At 48.0% G+C, this 27,200-nt stretch overlaps 1 protein-coding gene across 3 annotated transcripts in view; it reads right to left on the reverse strand.

Annotated features, from left to right (window-relative positions):
* The window catches only part of LOC135055109 (rap1 GTPase-GDP dissociation stimulator 1-A-like), a 222,318-nt gene that overhangs the window by 46,766 nt on the left and 148,352 nt on the right, over positions 1-27,200 (reverse strand). The window lies entirely within an intron of this gene.

A 27,200-nucleotide genomic window follows, 5' to 3' on the forward strand; every position in this document is an offset into this window, starting at 1 on the left:
ATACCTCGACCACCTTTTTTATCCTGGCACAATCACAGGTAAAGCTTTTGTGCCATCTCCAACAGACAGTGACTTGTCTGCAAAGGCACGGGTGGTTCATAAATTGGGCAAAGTCATCTCTGGTTCCATCACAACGGATGACTCACGGTGGGGCTATACTGAATTCAAGTCTGCAGAAAATTGATTACCTCGGAACAAGATATCCAAGGTACAGTCAAGTACTCAGGAGTTGTTACACAGTAAAACATTATCAATCCACGCAGCTATGCGACTGATGGGTTGGATGGTGTCAACAATCGACATGGTGGAGTATGAACAATTCCACTCAAGACCTCGGCAGCGTCTGATTCTGGCCAGATGGAATGGAATACATCAGACAATAAAGAAACAGACTATGGTACTTTCACACAAGGTAAGAAAGTCATCAGCCTGGTGGCTACAGACAACCCATCTAGACAAAGGGAGAACCTTTTTGGATATCAGATGGGGGATCCTGATGACAGATGCCAGTCTTCAGGGCTGGGGAGCAGTGTCCGGAAGATTATGGTTCCAGAGACAATGGACCACAGAAGAAAGTTGCCTGCCAATAAACCTGTTTGAACTTCGGGCCATATACATGGCAATAATTCAGGCAAAGGACACTCTTTAAGGAAGACCAGTCCAGATCCGCTCGGACAATTTAACGGCAGGGGCGTACCTCAACCATCAGGGAGGAACGCGCAGCCAAACAGCAATGAAGGAGGTAAGTCACATACTAAAGTGGGCAGAACTGCATCTTCCAGCATTGTCCGCAATATTCGTTCCGGGAGTCCTAAACTGGGAAGCGGACTTTCTCAGTCGACATGCCATTCAAGCAAGCGAATGGGTTCTACACTCGGAAGTCTTTCAGACTCTGGTAGACAAGTGGGGTTGCCAGAGAGAGATCTCATGGCGTCCCGTCTGAACAACACAGTACCCGCTTACCGGGGCAAGAACAAAGGATCCCGGAGCGATCTTTGTGGACGCCTTGTCAGTGAAATGGGATTTTCATCTGGCGTATCTACTTCCTCCGATCATCCTGCTACCAGGGTGGTGAGGAAAATAAAAGAAGCAAAGGGTGCCGTGATTCTAATAGCTCCGGCTTGGCCCAGAAGGCATTGGTACACAGATATGCAGAGAATGTCGATGGATGCTCCACTTCTGCTAACTCAACGTCCAGATCTACTAATGCAGGGTCCTTGTTATCACAGGCATCTGGATCGACTATCGGTGATGGCGTGGCTCTTGAAACCTCTGTCCTGAAGTCAAGAGGATTCTCGCTACAGGTAATTCAAACAATGCTCAGAGCGAGGAAACCCTCCTCAGCTCGCATTTATCACCGAATATGGTAGGCCTATATTCATGGTGCAGTGAAAGAAATATGGACCTGAAATCTTTTCAAGTTTCCAGGGTTTTAGATTTCCTTCAGGCGGGAATGGATAAGGGTTTGAAGGTGGCTTCCTTGAGAGTACAAGTATCAGCATTGACTGTATGGTTCCAAAAGAAAATTGCAAATTTACAGGATGTGCGTACTTTTTCCAGGGAATGCTGAGCATTCAACCTTCTTTTGTTCCTCCTACAGTGCCTTGGGACTTAAGTCTAGTCCTCAAAGCCCTTCAAGTTGCTACGTTTGAACCACTTAATAAAGTGGATCTTAAATGGTTGACAGCTAAAGTTTTCTTTCTACTGACTATGCATCAGCTAGAAGAGTGTCAGATTTAGGAGCGCTGTCATGTTCTCTTTTTCTGATTTTTTTTTTTATCCACATAAAGCAGTTCTCAGAACTAGGGCCCTCATTCTGAGTTGTTTGTTTGCTAGCTGCTTTTAGCAGCCGTGTGAACGCTAAGCCGCCGCCCTCTGGGAGTGTATCTTAGCTTAGCAGAAGTGCGAAAGAAAGGATCGCGGCGCTGCTACAAAAAAAGATTGTGCAGTTTCTGAGCAGCTCGAGACCTACTCCTAGCTTGCGATCACTTCAGACTGTTTAGTTCCTGTTTTGACGTCACGAACACGCTCTGCGTTCGGCAAGCCACGCCTGCGTTTTCCCAGGCACACCTGCGTTTATATCTGACACGCCTGCGTTTTTACACACACTCCCCGAAAACGGTCAGTTACCTCCCAGAAACACCCACTTCCTGTCACCTTGTGTGAAACTGCATCGGCTGTTGTGAAAGTACGTCGCGTGCGCAGAAGTGCAGTTTTTTTGCCTGATCGGTGCGCTGAGAATGAAAACCGCTAGCGATCAACTCTGAATGACCCCCTAAGTCTGGGTATCTTCCTAAGGTGGTGTCTAAATTCCACCTTAATGAAGAAATTGTAGTCCCAGTTTTCTCAGGTATCGGGACTTTCTGCGGGAGATGCGTCACGGGACGTAGTCCGAGCATTAAGGATCTACGTGGTTCGCACCAGTGCCATCAGAAAGACAGATTCGCTCTTCATTTTCTAAGGAATTCACAAGAGAGGAAGGCTTGCTAATAAATAGACGCTGGCTAGAGGGCTTCGAATGACGATTTCGGAAGCAGATTCTCAAGCGGATCTCCCTGTTCTGGCTAATGTCTCTGTTCACTCTACTTGTAAGGTAGGTCCTTCATAGGCAACACAACATGGTGCTTCAGTAGAACAGATATGTAAGGCAGCCACATAGTCTTCCATTAACACATTCATTAGACATTATGCTTGGCTATTTTTGCCTCTCATGATGCTGAATTCGGGCGTAAGGTTCTCCTGTCCAATCAGGAGCGTCCCCACCACTAAAATTGCTTTGGGAAATCCCATTGTTATCCTGTGGATAACCTGTGGACCCTGCCAGAGAAATATACATTATGGTAAGAACTTACCATTGATAACGGTATTTCTCCTAAGTCCACAGGTTCAACAGGGATCCCACCCTGACGCACCTGATTTGATGATCTTGCTACTCACCTCTTCCTTCTTGTACGGAAGGGTGTGCATGTGTGTTCTTCTCGCCTGATTAGGGCTCTACATAATGCTCCTGCCTAGATGCTTTGGAATCCAACTGATTTGCCTGAGCTAGTGGGCGGGGATATATGGACGGGCCCGTTGCATCCTGGGAGGTCTGAAAGCTTGTGATCGTTTGGTGCCAATCCGCTGTCGCTCCATCGTATCCCATTGTTATCCAGTGAAACCTGTGGACTTAGGAGAAATATCGTTATCAACGGTACGTTCTTACCATAACGTATATATTGCATACAGGTAGCTCTGCTTGGCAGACAGACTGCTTCGTGGGATTTAGAGGGGGGACCGAACCAACCTCCTGAGAGCTAATGGTTCATAATCCCAGCTGACAGGACACTTAGTTCCTGAGGTGGTGCTATTGCCCCACAGTGCTCACTGTCAGCTAAGGCTTTGTGTGTACTGTAAAGGACGTTTACATGGTGTTTTACGCTTGTAGCCAGTGTAATCTTATCAGGGACTGTGCGCCATTGCAAAGAGTGGGGCTTCCCGGAGCGGGACCAGTGGCGGGAAGGCGCTGCTCTTCCAGGACTCACGCTGTTACAGACTGTCTGAACTGGTACCAGGGGGTCATAGGGGGGAGCAAGCCAGCGGTAAACCGCTGCACTGATTTTACATACACTGTTTTTCACACATTGTGCTGCTGTGTTCTGTGTGCTGGGTCCGCTCATCAGTGTCACTCCAAAGGGCTCTCTAGGGTCTGTGTGGGGCGTTGGGCAAAGGGCTGCACTGTTATTTGCTGTATTATGTCTGAAGACTTGGTTATGTTTGCTGCTTGTAATTCTGCCCCATCTCAGCGGGGTCTCTCATGTGTGAGCAGTGTTCCTTGTCTTCTCAAGGGCCCAGCTCACAGGCACCTGACTGGTTGGACAGCTTTAAGAGCATGATTCACAATGTCAAGTCTGAGCCAGCTGCTGCTAAACGGAATAGACAGGTGTTAAAACACTCAATTGATTGTGTAGCTAAGGCAGCAGATTCCAGGAAGGCTTCGCAGCCCCCTGTGGTGACTTCACACAAACGCTCACTGCCACAGGTTTTACAGTCCGATTCTGGTTCTGATCATCCAGATGTGGATGATGATGATATGGACGAGGACAGCTCTCTATTCCCTGGAGTGGAGGCCCTAACTTTTTCCATAAGTGAGGTCCTTCACATACCGGACCAGGAGGCGGAACCAGATGAAGAGTTATACTTTAATGTAAGACCCAAGAGTTCAGCTACTTCTCCGGTGTCTAAGGAGTTAAACTCCCTTGCCAGGGAGGCTTGGTTAATCCCTGATAAAAATTGTAAAATTCCTCAGAGGTTTTTATCTACCTTTCCCCTTCCAGCTGAGGATAAGGAAAACCCCCCCGTCGGTCGATACCTCTGTATACAGACTGTCAAAAAAATTGGTACTGCCTGTCTCTGGGGCTGTATACCTGAAGGAACCTGATGACCGTAAAATTGAGACAACGCTCAAGGCCATTTATACGGCAGCAGGCGCAGCACAGCGCCCCACAATAGTTTGCGGGTGGCTCTCCAGGGCTGTGGTAAAGTGGTTTGATATTGTTATTGACGGTTTAGACTCTCTACTCCAGGATGAGGTCATTACTCTGCTGCAACATATACAGGATGCTGCCAATTTTATGATCGAGGCTATAAAGGAGTTGTGTAAGATTAATGGCCGCACTACTGCTATGGCGGTCTCAGCACGCAGAGCTCTCTGGTTACATCCATGGGCGTCGGACGCTGATTCCAAAAAGGGTGTAGCAAGTCTTCCCTTTAGGGTGATGCCTTGTTTGGAGACCAATTTAATAAGTGGATCTCACAGGCAATGGTGGGTAAGTCTACCTATTTGCTGTCGGCTGCGCCACCTGCTAGATGTCCTTACACCAGACCCTCCTTACAGTCCTTTCGTGTGGCAAGGTTCAGAGGCAGGGGCCAAGGGGTCTCCACGACTCCCAGAGAATCTCGTGGTAAGTCCCGTAAACCTGCACCTGCTTTCTCCCTGGACCAGACCACCGGATCCCCTGCCGCTAAACTGTCATGGTTGGCCCCAATGGCAAGGCGGTTTTCAGGTAGGTGCTCGCATTCAACACTTCTCCCACATGTGGGCGGAGTCCTGCCGAGATCATTGGGTGAGGGATCTCATTTCCCATGGATATCGGCTGGAATTCCAAACACTACCTCCTCACAAGTTTATTTAAATCGGGCTTACCAGCTTTACCCGCAGCAAAAGTTACCTTTCAAGAGCTATTCAATAGCTCTTGCAGACAGGGGTGGTAGTACAAATGCCCTCTCCATTACGCCACAGTGGTTTTTACTCCAGTCTTTTTGTTGTTCCCAAACCAGACGTTCGGTGCGCCCCATCTTGAATCTGAAGTCTCTCAACCCATATCTGCGGATGTTCAAATTCAAGATGGAGTCCGATCTGGAGGAGGGGGAGTTCCTGGTGTCTCTGGATGTAAAGGATGCTTACCTTCACATTCCCGTGTGGTCTCCTCATCAGGCTTACCATAGTTTCGCCATATTGTACAACCATTTCTAGTTTCAGGCCTTACCCTTCGGATTATCCACAGCTCTGAGGGTCTTCATAGTCCCCTACTTGGACGAACTACTAATCAAGGGTGTGTCCAGGAAACGTCTGCTACACTGCCTCGATCTGACAACTCGCCTTCTCACGGATCATGGGTGGATCCTGAATTTCCAGAAATCTCAGCTGGAACCGACCCAACGTCTTCAGTTCCTGGGAATGATACTGGGCACGGTATCTCAAAAGTTGTTTCTCCCAATGGACAATGCCTCGGCTATCCAGGCTTTGGTCTGCTCGGTACTCAATCCTCGCAGGGTGTCTATCCATCTTTGCATCAGATTACTGGGCAAGATGGTAGCTTCTTACGAGGCAATCCAATATGGCAGGTTTCAACTGGATCTGCTGGACAAGTGGTCGGGTTCTCACCTGCATGTGCATCAGGAAGTGACCCTCTCTCCGAAAGCCCGGATTTCTCTATTATGGTGGCTTCAACTTTCTCACCTGGTAGAGGGCAGATGTTTCAATATCCACCCGTGTATTCTTCTGACAATGGACGCCAGTCTCCGGGGTTGGGGAGCGGTAACCCAAGGGTCCCAGTTCCAAGGGTTGTGGTCAGTTCTGGAATCAACTTTACCGATAAACATCCTGGAACTCAGGGCAGTTTACAATGCTCTTCTACAAGCCTCCCATCTCCTGAAGGGTCAGGCGATCCAGGTTCAATCGGACAACACCACAGCGGTGGCGTACATAAACTGACAAGGGGATAAAGAAGCAGAGCGGCGATGCGAGAGGTGTCAAAAATCCTTCTTTGGGTGGAGGCCAATGCAAGGGCCATCCCAGCCATATTTATTCCAGGAGTGGACAACTGGGAAGCAGACTTCCTCAGCAGGCACAACCTCCATCCAGGGGAATGGGGCCTGCATCCCCAGGTGTTTAAACAGTTAATCCACCAGTGGGGCTGTCAGCAGATAGATCTGATGGCTTCTCGTCTCAACAAGAAGCTATGCCGTTACTGTTCCAGAATGGGGGATCCACAGACCGTAGCAGTGGATGCGCTGATGGCACTGTGGATGTACCGGTTCGTGTACCTGTTCCCTCCTCTACCGCTGATCCCAAGGCTGCTAAAAATTCTAAGAAGGGAAAGCGTTCTGGCAATTCTCATTGCCCCGGATTGGCCTCGCCAGGCGTGGTACTCAGACCTCCTGGCCATGGCTCTGGAGTATCCCTGGCCTCTGCCACTCCAAGACGATCTTCAGCAAGGTCCGTTCTTCTGTCCAGACTTTCAGTGGCTACGTTTGACAGCTTGGCAGTTGAGAGGGAGATTCTAGCAAGAAAAGGACTTCCCTCCCGGGTTATTTCCACCATGGTCCATGCCAGGAAGGTGGTAACGTCAAAACATTATCATCGTATCTGGATAAAGTATGTTTCCTGGTGTGAAAGTAGAAAGGTTCCTCTTGTGGAATTTAGAATTGGTCGTTTTCTACTTTTGCTACAAGCAGGAGTGGTTATGGGCCTATGCTTACGCTCCATCAAAGTCCAGATTTGCCAAGTTGCCTGAAGTACAGACGTTCCTGAAGGGTGTTCTTCACATGCAACCGCCCTTTGAACATCCCACGGCTCCATGAGACCTAAATGTGTTTCTGTCCTTTCTCCAATCGGATTGGTTTGAACCCTTACATAGGGTGGAGTTGAAATTTCTCACCTGGAAGACGGTGATGTTATTGGCATTGGCGTCAGCCAGGCGTGTAATTGAATTAGGGGCCTTGCCCTGCAAGAGTCCTTATTTGATTTTTCATGAAGACAGGGCGAAACTTAGGACCCATCCTCAGTTTTTGCCGAAGGTGGTGTCAGCTTTTCATGTGAATCAGCCTATTGTGGTTCCAGTGTTGTCTGACTCTTCCATTGGTCCTGAGTACTCAGACGTTGTCAGGGCTCTGAAGATTTATATCAAACGTCATCGGAAATCTGACTCACTGTTTGTACTTTATGATGCCTCCAAAATTGGTCGGCCGGCTTCTAAGCAATCTATTGCTCGTTTACTCAGGTTGATCATTCAATAGGCCTATACTTCGGTAGCTCTTCCTTTGCCGACATCTATTCAGGCCCACTCGTCGAGGTCGGTGGACTCTTCCTGGGCGGCTGTAGTGCCGAGCTGCAACTTGGTCTGGTTTGAACACCTTTGTGAAATTCTATAGGTTCGATACCTTGGCCAAGGATGACCTTCAGTTTGGTCAGGTGGTTTTGCAGGGGTCTCAGCACTCTCCCACCTGTTGGGGAGCTTTGGGACTTCCCCATGGTACTAAAGTACAAAACCCCAGTATCCACTAGGACGTAAGAGAAAATAGGAATTTAATACCTACCGGTAATTCCTTTTCTCCTAGTCCGTAGTGGATACTGGGCGCCCACCTCAGTGCTTCGTTCCTGCTTACATGTGTAAGTATTTAGTTGGACCGACGTTGTGGTCCCATTATATTGTTGGGATAGCTGTGCTATCCGGGTTAGTTTGGTGTTGCTGTCCTCTGTTCTGGTTAGCACCCTCCTTTAGTTTCTGGTTGTGTGTTGGCTTGTTGCCACACCGCTGTTGTTTTGTTTCTTCTCTCAGATTATGGCCGTCTCCTCGGGCACAGTTTTCCTAGACTGAGTCTGGTAGGAGGGGCATAGAGGGGAGGAGCCAGCACACACATACACACACTAAAAGTTTTAAAGTGCCAGGCTCCAGTGGACCCGATCTATACCCCATGGTACTAAAGTACAAGACCCCAGCATCCATTACGGACTAAGAGAAAAGGAATTACCGGTAGGTATTAAATAACTATTTTCCAGCACATCCTTTTATGCTGTCAAATGAGCAAGTACTGCACACATGGGCAAAAAGTGATTGTGTTTAGTGACGAAATATGCTAATAAACCTCAAGGTGTGGTGTGAAGGAGCAAGCACTAACATTCCTCTGTGATAAAGTCATGTTGGGGGGTGTTGTTAATATTCTCATATAGACGGTGCTAGGGGGCAGTACTAGAGGCAGACATTGCATACACCAACAGTTATGTAATAATGTTACATGTACACAGTGGCGATTCCCTCCAGATGAGAATTTATATTATCTGACACAATGAAGAAACTGAAGATGATGAGGGAGAAGTGGGTGAAAAGGGTGATTACTGTAGGAACAAGATTATAGGATATGAAGATACTGTAGTGTGTACAGTCATCAGGTCTGCTTATAGGGGCATTCTAGGATTAGAGTGGATTTCAGCAAAACCTGGCTGCTTTTTCACCCAAAAATGTTTTTTTGCTGGGTTAATCTGCTGTCATGAATGTCAATGAATGCGCAGTCTATGTTCAGACAATTACATAAGTGTATTGGAGCAGTATTAAATGTATCTTTGTGTTTTACCGTTTAACATAAGCTGTTTGGTAGGAAAAAATAATAATGTATTTACATGCCGCATAATGTAGCAGATGGACAACCGCATTTACGTCTCTGCTATGGTTATCAAAAAGTACAAACTTGCAGGTTTCTCTTCATAGTTCTAACACATTTCTTTTTGAAATAGACGGCCTAAGTCAGAGGTGTACCCAAAGGCTTCCGCAGCTGCGATTCAGTGCGCAACAGCTGTGCAATATTATGCAAATGTCATAGCAGCCAGGAGTCATGAGATGCCTACTGGAGGTGTCTGAGATCACAGCTTGTGTACGAAGACGCAACCATCGGACACAAATTGGGCAATAAACAACTTTCTAAGTTATCATATGGTCGCACATCATGGCCCTCAGAAGTATGGGTCTGGAGCCACTTTACCTGTGTACGGAATCGCAGTGGCATGCTGTGACATTTCCTCAAAACATCCGCAACACACCTGTGTTTTAGTGGCCAGCCCATGTTATCTCCTACAAACGCTCCCTACCTGTCACTCACTGCCACCGCTGTTGTAAGACCATCATGGCACATGCGTAATGTGACTCATCTGCAACAGCAAAACATCACTCCACTGCATGCAACATCAACCACTGTGTGGGATACGTACGATTTACTGGCGGACGGGATGCCGGCTATCATGATCCCGACAGCGGGATATCGTCCATCAGAATGCCGGCAGCGGGGCGAGTGCTAGTATGCCCCTTGCGGGCTCGCTGTGCTAACCACGCTGTAGGCATGGTGGCTCGCTGCGCTCACCACAGGTTATGTTCTACCTCTATGGGTGTCGTGGACACCCACAGAGGGAGTATAGCCTGTGTTGCCGGTATTCCAGCAGCGGCATTTCACTGCATGTCAGGATTCCGGCGTCTGTAATGCGACCGTCGGGATCCCGACTGGCGGTATTTTAACCGCTTCCCCACTACGTCCATCTCTGAATTTGGCCCAGATTCCCATTTGATGAGTAATGTTTAGTAATTACTGTGTACACAGTAGATCATAAAATAACAAGTAGTGGTAAAGGTAAAATAGGCAGGTGTTCATTTTCTATATTTCTATGTACTAAGCCTTGGAGAGAAATAAAGTGGATGGAGAAAAAGTACCAGCCAATCAGCTCCTGTCATTTTTCAAATGCAGCCTGTAACATGGTAGCTAAGAGCTTCTTGGCTGGTACTTTACCTCTCTCCGCTTTACCTCTAGTACATAGACCTCGAAGTATAATATGCAGTTGCAGATTATTCTGAAGGAGAAAAAACTCACTTTGATGGACTGAATGTATTGAGCAGGGCTACCTCTGTGCAAATTATCAGAAGTTAATTAAATCCAGAATAATGTTGCCTTAAAGTGGGATTTGGCCTCCTATGGCATGCATGACCCTGTTAAAGACTAGAAGGTGCCTCACAGTGAGTTTCAATCACCATATATAAATATATATACAAGCCAGTGTAGTTACTTGCATTGATTAGATCTAGGATTATTTTCAAGGCAACTTGAAAAAGGTTTAAAAAGATGCAATTAAGGAATCGGCTTTTATTGTTGTGTTCCAAAGTCTTGGCTTTAAATGAGGTCTGTTTTGTTATCAAGCCATCATGTTCAGAGAGGAATAATTTGTAATGATCTGCAGCTCGCCCCCAGTCCCCGATTGCACATTTGGTTTCTTTAGCTAATTAAAATAGAGAAACTCATTTTCTAAATTCTGTGTTTTCAGCACATTGGGCAGAAAGGCAAAGCACTGTAGGTGCACTGTTATATTTACTAATAGATGTATTGCTTTTCAGAGATGAACAAATCCTAATGTGCACATTTAAATTACAAACTCATCTGACGATCGTTACAATTCATCAATTCAGTGTCTTTTTATACTTGTTCATCGTGGTTGGAATTTTATTTATGATTTTGGCTTGCGAACCGACATAAACCAATTAGCACGCACCTACTGTCTGTGTCCAAATCCTCGTAATGCTAAATCCGTATTCAAAACACAGCAGTTTACCCACTAGCCAGGTACAGGTCGTGCATATTCTTTTATTGAAACTATGTGGACAATGAAAGAGAATTTTCTACTGCAGTGACCCCTGCTGCAAATATCCTCCTATCTACGATTCCCAGGCCTGTCTGTATGAGCAGCGTGCTATTATTAAAAAAAAAAAAAAAAAGCCACGGATTTGGTAATTATTTTTCATGCACGCTTCATAAGGTAATTGATGGATTACATTGCATGTGTCCTTCTGCTATGTTGGATATGATGGATGACTCGCTTAACGCTCCTGCTTACAGCATTTTCCGATTACAAGAAGAAAAATCTCTTCTAATGCTTTTTTTTTTCTTCCCTCCCATCTTCCGTCGTCCTAATAGATTCGGGGGCAATTCAAAACCTGACAATAATTCAATAAAAATGTTTTGGAATCAATACATGCAAATCCCTAAATTGAGTTTAACAAATGAAAAGAGCTCTATGCCAAAGCATTGTATGTGTCTCTGCTGGAGATTACATTTTTAACCCTTTCTCTGGGCAACCGAGCTTGGAGGGACAAGGGTACCAGACAGTCTGCTAGCAGGGTGAAGTATTTTAGGATGAAGTGCTGGTTGGATCTGTCAAAGATTACATTACGCTACTTAGATTTATCACAGCGAGCGTGAATTCAAAGTAGAAATCTACTACATAAGTAATGTTCACTTCTGCTCAATATGTCATTCTTTAATAGTGCTGTGGTAAACACTTCAAAATATCAGACACGGGGAGGTGTGTATGCATTTGGGAAGGGGAAATGCAAAGTGTAAGAAACATGCTGTGAATTTGTCTTTCTCTAACGTCCTAAGTGGATGCTGGGAACTCCGTAAGGACCATGGGGAATAGCGGCTCCGCAGGAGACTGGGCACAACTAAAGAAAGCTTTAGGACTACCTGGTGTGCACTGGCTCCTCCCTCTTTGACCCTCCTCCAGACCTCAGTTAGAATTTTGTGCCCGGCCGAGCTGGATGCACACTAGGGGCTCTCCTGAGCTCTTAGAAAGAAAGTAATATTTAGGTTTTTTATTTTCAGTGAGATCTGCTGGCAACAGACTCACTGCTACGAGGGACCTAGGGGAGAGAAGCGAACCTACCTGCTTGCAGCTAGCTTTGGCTTCTAGGCTACTGGACACCATTAGCTCCAGAGGGATCAAACACAGGCCCAGCCTCGGTCGTCCGGTCCCGGAGCCGCGCCGCCGTCCCCCTAGCAGAGCCAGAAGCAAGAAGGCGTTCCTGGAAATCGGCGGCAGAAGACTTCGGTCTTCATTAAGGTAGCGCACAGCACTGCAGCTGTGCGCCATTGCTCCCCAGGCACACCACATACTCCGGTCACTGATGGGTGCAGGGAGCTGGGGGGGGCGCCCTGGACTGCAATATAAGTACCTTACTTGGCAAATTAACACATAATATAGCCTTTAAGACTATATATGTGTAAAATCCCCTGCCATAACTGTATAAAAAAAGTGGGAGAAGCCCGCCGAAAAGGGGCGGGGCTATCTCCCTCAGCACACTGGCGCCATTTTCCCTCACAGCTCCGCTGGAAGGATCGCTCCACAGGCTCTCCCCTGAAGTTCCAGACTACATAGGGTAAAAAAGAGAGGGGGGGCACTAAATTTAGGCGCAATCTGTGATATATAAGCAGCTATAAGGGGTAAAATCACTGTGTAGTGTGTTACCCTGTTTTATATAGCGCTCTGGTGTGTGCTGGCATACTCTCTCTCTGTCTCCCCAAAGGGCTTTGTGGGGTCCTGTCCTCAGTCAGAGCATTCCCTGTGTGTGTGTGCGGTGTGTCGGTACGGCTGTGTCGACATGTTTGATGAGGAGGCTTATGTGGAGGCGGAGCAGGTGCCGATAAATGTGATGTCACCCCCTGCGGGGTCGACACCTGAGTGGATGGATATGTGGAAGGAATTACGCGACAGTGTCAACTCCTTACATAAAAGGTTTGACGACATATCAGATGTGGGACAGCCGGCTTCTCAGCCCGTGCCTGCCCAGACGTCTCAAAGGCCATCAGGGGCTCTAAAACGCCCGCTACCTCAGATGGCAGACACAGATGTCGACACAGATACTGACTCCAGTGTCGACGATGATGAGACTAGTGTACATTCCAATAGAGCCACATGTTACATGATTACGGCAATGAAAAATGTGTTGCACATTTCTGATATTACCCCAGGTACCACAAAAAAAAGTATTATGTTTGGGGAGAAAAAACTACCAGTGGTTTTTCCCCCTTCTGATGAATTAAATGAAGTGTGTGAAGAAGCGTGGGCTTCCCCCGATAAGAAACTAGTAATTTCTAAAAAGTTACTAATGGCGTACCCTTTCCCGCCAGAGGATAGGTCACGTTGGGAGACATCCCCTAGGGTAGATAAAGCGCTCACACGCCTGTCAAAGAAGGTGGCACTACCGTCTCCGGACACGGCCGCCCTAAAGGAGCCTGCTGATAGGAAGCAGGAGGCTATCCTGAAGTCTGTTTATACACACTCAGGTATTATACTGAGACCAGCTATTGCTTCAGCATGGATGTGCAGTGCTGCAGCTGCGTGGTCAGATTCCCTGTCAGAAAATATTGATACCTTAGACAGGGACACTATATTGCTAACCATAGAGCATATTAAAGACGCAGTCTTATACATGAGAGATGCACAGAGGGATATTTGCCGGCTGGCATCTAAAATAAGTGCAATGTCCATTTCTGCCAGGAGGGGTTTATGGACTCGGCAGTGGACAGGGGATGCAGATTCTAAAAGGCACATGGAAGTTTTGCTTACAAGGGTGAGAAGTTGTTTGGGGATGGTCTCTCGGACCTCGTTTCCACAGCGACAGCTGGGAAGTCAGCATTTTTACCCCCTGTTCCCTCACAGCCAAAGAAAGCACCGTATTATCAGGTACAGTCCTTTCGGACCCAGAAAGGCAAGCGGGTTAAGGGCGCGTCCTTTCTGCCCAGAGGCAGAGGTAGAGGAAAAAAGCTGCAGCATACAGCCAGTTCCCAGGAACAAAAGCCCTCCCCCGCTTCCTCTAAGTCCACCGCATGACGCTGGGGCTCCACAGGCGGAGCCAGGTACGGTGGGGGCCCGTCTCAAGAACTTCAGCGACCAGTGGGCTCGCTCACGGGTGGATCCCTGGATTCTACAAGTAGTATCTCAGGGGTACAAGCTGGAATTCGAGACGTCTCCCCCTCGCCGTTTCCTCAAATCTGCCTTGCCAACAGCTCCCCCGGACAGGGAGGCAGTGCTGGAGGCAATTCACAAGCTGTATTCGCAGCAGGTGATAGTCAAGGTACCCCTCCTTCAACAAGGAAGGGGTTACTATTCCACAATGTTTGTGGTACCGAAACCGGACGGTTCGGTGAGACCCATTTTAAATTTGAAATCCTTGAACACCTATATAAAAAGGTTCAAGTTCAAGATGGAATCGTTCAGGGCGGTTATTTCAAGCCTGGAGGAAGGGGATTACATGGTATCACTGGACATCAAGGATGCTTACCTGCATGTCTCCATTTACCTTCCTCACCAGGAGTACCTCAGATTTGTGGTACAGGACTGTCATTACCTATTCCAGACGTTGCCGTTTGGTCTGTCCACGGCACCGAGGGTATTTACCAAGGTAATGGCCGAAATGATGATTCTCCTTCGAAAAAAGGGAGTTTTAATTATCCCATACTTGGACGATCTCCTTATAAAGGCGAGGTCCTGGGAGCAGTTGTTGGTCGGGGTAGCACTATCTCGGGAGGTGCTACAACAGCACGGTTGGATTCTGAATATTCCAAAGTCACAGCTGGTTCCTACGACACGTCTACTATTTCTGGGGATGGTTCTGGACACAGACCAGAAAAGGGTGTTTCTCCCGGAGGAGAAAGCCAAGGAGTTGTCGTCTCTAGTCAGAGATATCCTGAAACCAAAACAGGTCTCGGTGCATCACTGCACGCGAGTCCTGGGAAAAATGGTAGCTTCCTACGAAGCAATTCCATTCGGCAGGTTCCATGCAAGAATCTTTCAGTGGGATCTGTTGGACAAGTGGTCCGGTTCCCATCTTCAGATGCATCGGCTGATAACCCTGTCTCCAAGGACCAGGGTGTCTCTGCTGTGGTGGCTGCAGAGTGCTCATCTTCTAGAGGGCCGCATATTCGGCATACAGGATTGGGTCCTGGTGACCACGGATGCCAGCCTTCGAGGCTGGGGGGCAGTCACACAGGGAAGAAACTTCCAAGGGCTATGGTCAAGCCAGGAGATTTCCCTACACATAAATATTCTGGAACTAAGGGCCATCTACAATGCCCTAAGTCAGGCAAGACCCTGCTTCAAAACCAGCCGGTACTGATCCAGTCAGACAACATCACGGCGGTCGCCCATGTAAACCAACAGGGCGGCACGAGAAGCAGGACGGCGATGGCAGAAGCCACAAGGATTCTCCGATGGGCGGAAAATCACGTGTTAGCACTGTCAGCTGTGTTCATTCCGGGAGTGGACAACTGGGAAGCAGACTTCCTCAGCAGGCACGACCTCCACCCGGGAGAGTGGGGATTTCATCCAGAAGTCTTTCAGCTGATTGTAAATCGCTGGGAACGGCCACAGGTGGACATGATGGCGTCCCGCCTCAACAATAAGCTAGAAAGATATTGTGCCAGGTCGAGAGACCCTCAGGCAATAGCTGTGGACGCTTTAGTGACACCGTGGGTGTACCAGTCGGTTTATGTGTTCCCTCCTCTTCCTCTCATACCCAAGGTTCTGAGGATAATAAGACGAAGAGGAGTAAGAACTATACTCATTGTTCCGGATTGGCGAAGAAGAGCTTGGTACCCAGAACTTCAAGAAATTATCTCAGAGGACCATGGCCTCTGCCGCTCAGACAGGACCTGCTGCAGCAGGGGCCCTGTCTGTTCCAAGACTTACCGCGGCTGCGTTTGACGGCATGGCGGTTGAACGCCGGATCCTGAAGGAAAAGGGCATTCCGGAGGAAGTCATCCCTACGCTGATTAAAGCTAGGAAAGAAGTGACCGCAAACCATTATCACCGCATATGGCGAAAATATGTTGCGTGGTGTGAGGCCAGGAAGGCCCCAACGGAGGAATTTCAGCTGGGCCGTTTTCTGCACTTCCTACAGTCAGGGGTGACTATGGGCCTAAAATTGGGTTCCATTAAGGTCCAGATTTCGGCTCTATCGATTTTCTTCCAGAAAGAACTGGCTTCACTACCTGAAGTTCAGACATTTGTTAAGGGAGTGCTGCATATTCAGCCCCCTTTTGTGCCCCCAGTGGCACCTTGGGATCTCAACGTGGTGTTGAATTTCCTAAAGTCACATTGGTTTGAACCACTTAAAACCGTGGATTTAAAATATCTCACGTGGAAAGTGGTCATGCTGTTGGCCTTGGCTTCGGCCAGGCGTGTGTCAGAATTGGCGGCTTTATCATGTAAAAGCCCTTATCTGATTTTCCATATGGATAGGGCGGAATTGAGGACTCGTCCCCAATTTCTCCCTAAGGTGGTTTCAGCTTTTCATTTGAACCAGCCTATTGTGGTGCCTGCGGCTACTCATGACTTGGAGGATTCCAAGTTGCTGGACGTAGTCCGGGCCCTAAAAATCTATGTTTCCAGGACAGCTGGAGTCAGAAAGACTGACTCGCTATTTATCCTGCATGCACCCAACAAGTTGGGTGCGCCTGCTTCAAAGCAGACTATTGCTCGCTGGATCTGTAGCACGATTCAACTTGCACATTCTGCGGCTGGACTGCCGCATCCTAAATCTGTAAAAGCCCATTCCACGAGGAAAGTGGGCTCTTCTTTGGCGGCTGCCCGAGGGGTCTTGGCTTTACAACTTTGCCGAGCAGCTACTTGGTCGGGTTCAAACACATTTGCTAAATTCTACAAGTTTGATACCCTGGCTGAGGAGGACCTAGAGTTCGCTCATTCGGTGCTGCAGAGTCATCCGCACTCTCCCGCCCGTTTGGGAGCTTTGGTATAATCCCCATGGTCCTTACGGAGTTCCCAGCATCCACTTAGGACGTTAGAGAAAATAGGATTTTACTCACCGGTAAATCTATTTCTCGTAGTCCGTAGTGGATGCTGGGCGCCCGTCCCAAGTGCGGATTGTCTGCAATACTTGTATATAGTTATTGGTTAACTAAAGGGTTATTGTTGAGCCATCTGTTGAGAGGCTCAGTTATATTTCATACTGTTCACTGGGTATAGTATCACGAGTTATACGGTGTGATTGGTGTGGCTGGTATGAGTCTTACCCGGGATTCCAAATCCTTTCCTTATTGTGTCAGCTCTTCCGGGCACAGTGTCCTAACTGAGGTCTGGAGGAGGGTCATAGAGGGAGGAGCCAGTGCACACCAGGTAGTCCTAAAGCTTTCTTTAGTTGTGCCCAGTCTCCGGCGGAGCCGCTATTCCCCATGGTCCTTACGGAGTTCCCAGCATCCACTACGGACTACGAGAAATAGATTTACCGGTGAGTAAAATCTTATTTTCTAGATATAGCCAGCAGCCATGCTGGTAATGTATCATTTAATGCACTCGCATTCAATAGGCAATATTTTTTTTAAATAGTTTTTAGACCACGTTTTATATTTTGTAAGCAAAAGTTTTAGTTGAGTGCTTAACAAACTTTTTCTGTTGGGTTAGACCATTTCTGCTGCTCAGGTATGTCCAGATTAATAGACCCTTTAGAATTTATTTCATAATAGTGTTATATGCACAAATTTGCTGTAAGCCTTCTCAGTCTACATATCGGCATAGGCACTATGAAAGGTAAGTCCTGGATAAATTTATGGAATATGTCCATATTAGGAACAGGTTTGGGCAGTTGGTGTGGCTTTGCTGCTTTAGGGCATCATTATTGTAACACTTATGTAACACTTTATAGGACTCTGTCTTTTTACTGATGAAACACTTTTTAACACTTTAATTGCTACCTCTCACCTACAGCTGTGTCCTCTTATACTGTGGCTGCAGTGGGTCGCAGCATAGCGTAGCCCACGCTATGCTATACACTGAAGTGAATGGGAGCCGCTCTCATTCATTCTAATGGGAGCCGCTTCCAATCTGTATGCATGCAGCATGCTGCGCACGCATTGCAGTCCCGCTACAGAACGCTGTTATACGCAGTAACACTTTTAGCACTTATGCTGCTACCTCCTTTTCTCTGACGTCCTAAGTGGATGCTGGGACTCCGTAAAGAGCATGGGGAATAGCGGCTCCGCAGGAGACTGGGCACAACTAAAGAAAGCTTTAGGACTACCTGGTGTGCACTGGCTCCTCCCACTATGACCCTCCTCCAGACCTCAGTTAGAATCTTGAGCAGCAATATGAATACCTTGGCTGGCAAAAAATCACAATATATAGTCCCAGAGGCTATATATGTGATAAATACCCCTGCCAGAATCCATGAAAAAAGCGGGAGAAAAGTCAGCCGAAAAAGGGGCGGGGCTATCTCCCTCAGCACACTGGCGCCATTTTTTCTTCACAGTGCAGCTGGAAGACAGCTCCCCAGGCTCTCCCCTGTAGTTTTCAGGCTCAAAGGGTTAAAAAGAGAGGGGGGGCACTAAATTTAGGCGCAATATGTGTATACAAGCAGCTATTGGGGGAAAAATCACTCAGTTATAGTGTTAATCCCTGCATTATATAGCGCTCTGGTGTGTGCTGGCATACTCTCTCTCTGTCTCCCCAAAGGACTTTGTGGGGTCCTGTCCTCAGTCAGAGCATTCCCTGTGTGTGTGCGGTGTGTCGGTACGGCTGTGTCGACATGTTGGATGAGGAAGGTTACGTGGAGGCGGAGCAGAGGCCGATAAATGGGATGTCGCCCCCTGTGGGGCCGACATCAGAGTGGATGGATAGGTGGAAGGTATTAACCGACAATGTCAACTCCTTACATAAAAGGCTAGATGACGTAACAGCTGTGGGACAGCCGGCTTCTCAGCCCGCGCCTGCCCAGGCGTCTCAAAGGCCATCAGGGGCTCAAAAAACGCCCGTTACCTCAGATGGCAGACACAGATGTCGACACGGAGTCTGACTCCAGTGTCGACGAGATTGAGACATATACACAATCCACTAGGAACATCCGTTGCATGATCTCGGCAATGAAAAATGTGTTACACATTTCTGACATGAACCACATAAAAGGGGTTTTATGTTTGGGGAGAAAAAGCAGCCAGTGTTTTGTTCCCCCATCAGATGAGTGAATGAAGTGTGTTAAGAAGCGTGGGTTCCCCGATAAGAAACTGGTCATTTCTAAAAAGTTACTGATGGCGTACCCTTTCCCGCCAGAGGATAGGTCACGTTGGGAGATATCCCCTAGGGTGGATAAGGCGCTCACACGTTTGTCAAAAAAGGTGGCACTGCCGTCTTAGGATACGGCCACTTTGAATGAGCCTGCTGATAAAAAGCAGGAGGCTATCCTGAAGTCTGTATATACACACTCAGGTACTATACTGAGACCTGCAACTGCCTCAGCATGAATAGTGCTGCTGCAGCGTGGTCTGATACCCTGTCAGATAATATTAATACCCTAGACAGAGATAATATTTTGCTAACATAGAGCATATTAAAGACATCGTCTTATATATGAGGGATGCACAGAGGGATATTTGCCGGCTGGCATCCAGAATTAAGGCAATGTCCATTCTGCCAGGAGGGTATTAGAGACCCGGCAGTGGACAGGTGATGCTGACTTTAAAAGGCACATGGAGATTCTGCCTTATAAGGGTGAGGAATTGTTTGGGGATGGTCTCTGGGACCTCGTATCCACAGCAACAGCTGGGAAGAAAAATTTTACCTCGGGTTTCCTCACAGCCTAAGAAAGCACCGTACTTTCAGGTACAGTCCTTTCGGCTTCAGAAAAGCAAGCGGGTCAAAGGCGCTTCCTTTCTGCACAGAGACAAGGGAAGAAGGAAAAAGCTGCACCAGACAGCCAGTTCCCAGAATCAAAAATCTTCCCCCGCTTCCTCTGAGTCCACCGCATGACGCTGGGGCTCCACAGGTGGAGACAAGTGCGGTGGGGGCGCGTCTCGGGAACTTCAGGGACCAGTGGGCTTGCCCACAGGTGGATCCCTAGGTTCTGCAAGTAGTATCACAGGGCTACAAGCTGGAGTTCGAGGCGACTCCCCCTCGCCGTTACCTCACATCAGCCTTGCCTGCTGCCCTCGGAGAAAGGGAGGTAGTACTGGCGGCAATTCACAAGCTGTACTTCCAGCAGGTGAAATCAAGGTACCCCTCCTTCAACAAGGCCGGGGTTACTATTCCAAAATGTTTGGGGTACCGAAACCAGACGGTTCGGTGAGACCCATTCTAAAATTGAAATCCTTGAACACTTATATACGAAGGTTCAAGTTCAAAATGGAATCGCTCAGGGTGATTATTGCAAGCCTGGAGAATTTCATGGTATCACTGGACATCAAGGATGCTTACCTGCATGTCCCTATTTACCCTCCTCACCAGGAGTACCTCAAAATTGTGGTACAGGATTGTCATTACCAATTCCAGACGTTGCCGTTGGTCTGTCCCCGGCACCGAGGGTATTTACCAAGGTAATGGCCGAAATAATTATCCCGTACTTGGACGATCTCCTTATAAAGACGAGGTCCAGGGAGCAGTTGTTCGTCGGAGTAGCACTATCTCGGGAAGTGCTACAACAGCACGGCTGGATTCTGAATATTCCAAAGTCGCAGCTGGTTCCTACGACGCGTCTACTGTTCCTGGGTATGGTTCTGGACACAGAACAGGAAAAAGGGTTTCTCCCAGAGGAGAAGGCCAAGGAGTTGTCATCTCTAGTCAGAGACCTCCTAATACAAATACAGGTGTCGGTCATCAATGCACGCGAGCCCTGGGAAAAATGGTAGCTTCTTACGAAGAAATTCCATTCGGCAGGTTCCATGCAAGGATCTTCCAGTGGGATCTGTTGGACAAGTGGTCCGGGTCGCATCTTCAGATGCATCGGCGGATAACCCTGTCTCCAAGGGCCAGGGTGTCGCTGTTGTGGTGGCTGCAGAGTGTTCATCTTCGAGAGGGCCGCAGATTCGGCATACAGGACTGGGTCCTGGTGACCACGGATGCCAGCCTTCGAGGCTGGGGGGCAGTCACACAGGGAAGAAACTTCCAAGGACTATGGAAAAGTCAGGAGACTTCCCTACACATAAATATTCTGGAACTAAGGGCCATTTATAATGCCCTAAGTCAGGCTAGACCCTGCTTCAACACCGGCCGGTGCTGATCCAGTCAGACAACATCACGGCGGTCGCTCATGTAAACCGACAGGGCGGCACAAGAAGCAGGATGGCGATGGCAGAAGCCACAAGGATTCTCCGATGGGCGGAAAATCATGTGTTAGCACTGTCAGCAGTGTTCATTCTGGGAGTGGACAACTGGGAAGCAGACTTTCTCAGTAGACACTACCTCCACCCGGGAGAGTAGGGACTTCATCCAGAAGTCTTCCAAATGATTGTACACCGTTGGGAAGGGCCACAGGTGGACATGATGGCATCCCGCCTCAACAAAAAGCTAAAAAGATATTGCGCCAGGTCAAGGGACCCTCAGGCGATAGCTGTGGACGCTCTGGTAACACCGTGGGTGTACCAGTCGGTGTATGTGTTCCCTTCTCTGCCTCTCTTACCCAGGGTAATGAGAATAATAAGAAGGAGAGGAGTAAGAACTATACTCATTGTTCCGGATTGGCCAAGAAGAGCTTGGTACCCAGAACTCCAAGAAATGATCTCAGAGGACCCATGGCCTCTGCCGCTCAGACAGGACCTGCTGCAGCAGGGGGCCTGTCTGTTCCAAGACGTACCGTGGCTGCGTTTGACAGCATGGCGGTTGAACGCCGGATCCTGAAGGAAAAGGGCATTCCGGAGGAAGTTATCCCTACGCTAATTAAAGCTAGCAAAGAAGTGAACGCAAACCATTATCACCGCATATGGCGGAAATATATTGCGTGCTGTGAGGCCAGGAAGGCCCCAACGGAGGAATTTCAGCTAGGTCGATTTCTGCACTTCCTACAGTCAGGGGTGACTATGGGCCTAAAATTGGGTTCCATTAAGGTCCAGATTTCGGCTCTATCGATTTTCTTCCAAAATAGAACTGGCTTCACTGCCTGAAGTTCAGACTTTTGTTAAGGGAGTGCTGCATAGTCAGCCCCCGTTTGTGCCTCCAGTGGCACCGTGGGATCTCAACGTGGTGTTGGATTTCCTGAAGTCGCATTGGGTTGAGCCACTTAAATCCGTGGAGCTAAAATATCTCACGTGGAAAGTGGTCATGCTGTTGGCCTTGGCGTCGGCCAGGCGTGTATCAGAATTGGCGGCTTTGTCATGCAAAAGCCCTTATCTGATTTTTTTATATGGATAAGGCAGAATTGAGGACTCGTTCCCAATTCCTTCCTAAGCTGGTATCAGTTTTTCATGTGAACCAACCTATAGTGGTGCCTGCGGCTACTTGGGACTTGGAGGATTCCAAGTTACTGGACGTAGTCAGAGCCCTGAAAAATATATGTTTCCAGGACGGCTGGAGTCAGGAAAACTGACTCGCTATTTATCCTGTATGCACCCAACAAGCTGGGTGCTCCTGCTTCTAAGCAGACTATTGCTCGCTGGATCTGTAGCACGATTCAACTTGCACATTCTGCGGCTGGACTGCCGCACCCTAAATCTGTAAAAGACCATTCCACGAGGAAAGGGGCTCTTCTTGGGCGGCTGCCCGAGGGGTCTCGGCTTTACAAATTTGCCGAGCTGTTACTTGGTCGGGTTCAAACATTTTTGCAAGAGTCTACAAGTTTGATACCCTGGCTGAGGAGGACCTAGAGTTTGCTCATTCGGTGCTGCAGAGTCATCCGCACTCTCCCGCCCGTTTGGGAGCTTTGGTATAATCCCCATGGTCCTTACGGAGTCCCAGCATCCACTTAGGACGTCAGAGAAAACAAGATTTTACTCACCGGTAAATCTATTTCTCGTAGTCCGTAGTGGATGCTGGGCGCCCATCCCAAGTGCGGATTGTCTGCAATACTTGTATATAGTTATTGCCTAACTAAAGGGTTATTGTTGAGCCATCTGTTGAGATGCTCAGTTATATTTCATACTGTTAACTGGGTATAGTATCACGAGTTATACGGTGTGATTGGTGTGGCTGGTATGAGTCTTACCCGGGATTCAAAATCCTTCCTTATTGTGTACGCTCGTCCGGGCACAGTATCCTAACTAATAGTGGGAGGAGCCAGTGCACACCAGGTAGTCCTAAAGCTTTCTTTAGTTGTGCCCAGTCTCCTGCGGAGCCGCTATTCCCCATGGTCCTTACGGAGTCCCAGCATCCACTACGGACTACGAGAAATAGATTTACCGGTGAGTAAAATCTTATTATTAATGTAACCCTTTTTAACAATTAAAATGCTACCTCTTACTTGTGTGATGCTTTGGGGAGGTTGGGCTGTGCTGACCCGGGGGGTTCAGTGTTCTGTGCTTGATCCTTAGTAGTGTTAGGGATCCACCTGATGAGGTCACCTGGTCATCGTAGGCGGGCCTGTATTTTTGGCTATAAATGATGCTAAGAACCTCAATTTTACTCCATATTAAACAGCAGAGTTTATTATAATTGTTCTGATTGTCGGTGTTTTTAGAGAGTGCGCAGGCATTTTTCTTTTTATCTGTGGCACTACAAGTCTCAGCTTAGTAGCACCTGTTGTTGTTTTTATAATTAGAGTGTGAGGCCCAGTCCCCTCATAACATTTATCGACAAATCATGCTTTTGATTTCATTTTGTAAATTGTAATAATGAGAAAATCTGATAGGTTGACTACTTGCAGTATATCAAATAAACCCTTTTATGTGGGGTAAAACTGTACATTATTGTATAATACTTAGCTGTATAATAATAGTTGTCATGTGTTAACACATACACATGTGCTCCTGCTCATTCTGGCATCTATGCGCAGGAACAGTGACTTATTTGCTGCAAATGGTTTTTGCACCTGTGAATGGGTCACAGGCTGCCGTAGCTAATCACGATCGCAATGCTGCCATATGCAAGACCCCTTTTGCGGGTAGGATGAGCAGGGACACATCCGTATTTGGCAATTTTTGGGGTCTTTGAGGTCTTTGAGGGGAGGTCTAAGTGGCAAGTGCAAGAGACTTGAATTGTAATTATCAAATCACAGCATCACACAGTGCAGATGTGGCAATTTAAAGATGATACAGATGTGTCCTATTGCAGCTAGCCTCAATATTGCCACATGACACAACCCCTGGCGCAAGTAAACATCCAGGTCCAGTGCAACTCTGCTAGCGCTGGGCTTTTTTTTTTCCACCTGAAAATGTGTCTTAGGGTGTCATTCAGACCCGAACGCAGACGCGCGTCTTTACACAGCGGCTGCATTTCGGGTTGTCTGGCCATGCGCACTGCCTGCAGTGCGCGTGCACAACCTTATACACTGCGGCTGCATCCCAGAAGGATGCGGCAGCAGTGTGAAGACAGCGGCGGGTGTTAGTGCGGCAGCGATGCGGCATTGGGGGAGCGTGGCTGGCCAAACGGGGGTGTTCAAGGAGCATTTACGCAGGGTACCCCGGCCAGGGGTGACTAGTTAGTGATTTAATGCCACGGCCGCAGGGACCGATATAAAAGTGTCCCCTGGCTGTGGCATTATCTCTCCGACTAGTGGAGCCCGGTGCTGGTGTTAAAAATACGGGGGACCCCTTCGTTTTTTGTCCCCCGTATTTTTGGCACCAGGACCGGACGCAGAGCCCGGTTCTGGTTGTGAAAATACGGTGGATCCCCTGTCATTTCCCCCCCCGTATTTTTACAACCAGGACCGGCTCAAAGAGCCCGAGGCTGGTTATGCTTAGGAGGGGGGACCCCACACATTTTTTTTTCAGGATTTTTTACACATTCCTACCTCTTCCCACTGAAAAACATGCTCTGATCTCTACATATTATTTTAGTCAGTAAAAAAAAAAATATATATATACTTTTTAAAAATATATAAATAATACTTGTGGCTCCTAATAGACAAACCAAGTACATAATCCCTTCTAATATAAATAGATATGCTATTAGCAAAAAAAAACCACACAAAAAACATGTTTTTAAATTTTTTTATTAGATCCCGCCAGCAAAATGAGGCGGACTGAAATTGACGAAATGACTGTCGAAAAGCACATTCTTTAATTGAATATACTTTTGTCGAAAAGCCACATTTTTACCATTGCAGACATGTCGAATTGCAAAAAGTCGAATTTGAAACGGCCGTTTTTTCGTCGAAAAGTACTGTATTGCATTGTCGATTCATTTTTTTTGTGTCGAAAATGCCCCGTTTTTCGACATTTGCGGCAATTCGACCGCAATTGCATATACTCTTAGAGTTAATTTTTTTACAGGAGGCTGTTGGCAACAGCCTGCCTGCAGCGAGATACTAAGGGGGGAGTAGTGTCCGCCCTGCGGGGTCTGAGCCACTGACTCCGCTGACTGGACACTGAGCTCCAGAGGGGTCTGATCGGTCTCCACCACAGGGGAACCGCTCGCCCCAGCAGCATGCCGCCGACCCCTTACAGAGCTGAAGAGATTGGTGAGTTAGTCACCCACCCCCCTAGCAAGCGGGGGGCCGGTGTGAAGATGGCGGCAATGAGGAGGGAGCGCGGTATTACCGTGCTCCTGGGATGGTACCAGAGGCACATAGTGAGGGGCGCCCTGGGCCAGCGCTTACCCCCCACACTGGTCAGCAAGCCTGTCGGGGTCCAGGGATCTCAGCCAGCAACTTTCCTCAGGCCAGAATAATCATCTGAAGAGCAGGAGACAGCACCATTAAGGGGGCGGAGGGTTCTCAGAGCGGACAGAGCAGCGTTCCAGTGCCATTTTCCTGCCTGCAAGCGCTGAGAGGAAGATTCAGGTCCCTCCACAGCAACTCCAGCTTACTGCACACGGTACCAGGGGGGTTGTAGAAGGGAGGGGAGGCTGAGATAAGACTGTGTCCTATTAAGGAGCACAGTCAGCACTGACAAGCGTTTTTTCCTTGCTACAAAGCACTGTGTGTGGGTTGGCTCCAATCTCTGTCTCTCTCTTGCCATTCTTGGGTGGGGGGGGGGGGGGAGAGTCTGTCTGCCCCCACGTGTGTGTGTGTGTGTGTGTGTGTGTGTGTGTGTGTGTGTGTGTGGAGTGTTTGGTGGTCTCCTTTAGCTATGTCCAGGGACACTGTGTCATATGCTGCAGAGGATTTATCCTCCCAGGATGATCCCATTCCATGTAATCAGGTTAGCACTGGTTTAGCACAGATACCAGCAAGGGAACCAGAGTGGTTTTCCTCTATCAAAACTTGGATTTCTCAGATTTCTGACAGGCTTGCTAGTAATGAATCTGCAACCCAGGTATTACAGAGCTCTATGGCAGTATGGCCTGTGTCTGGTACCTTAGGACACCCCGCTATATACCCCCACAAACGTACACTTGTGCATGTCACACAATACGACACAGATACCGATTCTGACACTACAGATGGTGATGGGGATGTGTTGCAAGGGGGGATGCAATTGTTGATAGAAGCTATCAGGGATGTGTTAAATGTAAATGATAACACACCTGAGCAGGTTGAGGAGGCTTTTTTCACTGAAAATAAGAAAGCCTCGCTAACCTTCCGTGCGTATTTGAAAAAGCATGGGTAAACCCTGAAAAGAAGTTTCAGATCCCTAAGAGGATTCTGGTGGCTTTTCCTTTCACTGAGGAGGATAGGAGAAGGTGGGAAAACCCGCCGATTGTTGACGCATCTGTATCCAGACAAAAAAGGTGGTTTTACCTGTTCCGTGATCTACCGCCTTAAAGGAGTCGGCAGATAGGAAAATTTATAACACACTTAAATCAATGTACACGGCTTCAGGGGCCATATTACGTCCCACTATTGCTAGTGCATGGATTGCAAAGGCAATAGTGAAGTGGTCGGCTACCTTACTTGAGGATTGAGATACCATGGATAGGGATGACGTTGCATTGTATTTATGCAACATTCATGATTCTGCAGGTTTTATGGTAGAATCCATGAAAGACCTGGGTTCCATGGCTGCGGGAATTTCTTCCATGTCTGTTTCAGCTCGTTGGGACTGCGGCTCCGCCAGTGGTCGGCCGAAGCGGAATCCAGAAGAAGTGTTGAGTCGCTACCTTATACAGGTCAGGCTCTCTTTGGGGAAGCTCTAGATGCGTGGATATCCACTGCTACAGCGGGTAAGTCTCCGTTCCTTCCCTCAGCAGCACCTGCTCCGAAGAAATCCTTCTCCTCAGCTGCGCAGCAGTCCTTTCGGCCTAACAAGCCTAG

Source organism: Pseudophryne corroboree, chromosome 3, assembly GCF_028390025.1.
Source record: "Pseudophryne corroboree isolate aPseCor3 chromosome 3, aPseCor3.hap2, whole genome shotgun sequence".
NCBI lineage: Eukaryota > Metazoa > Chordata > Amphibia > Anura > Myobatrachidae > Pseudophryne > Pseudophryne corroboree.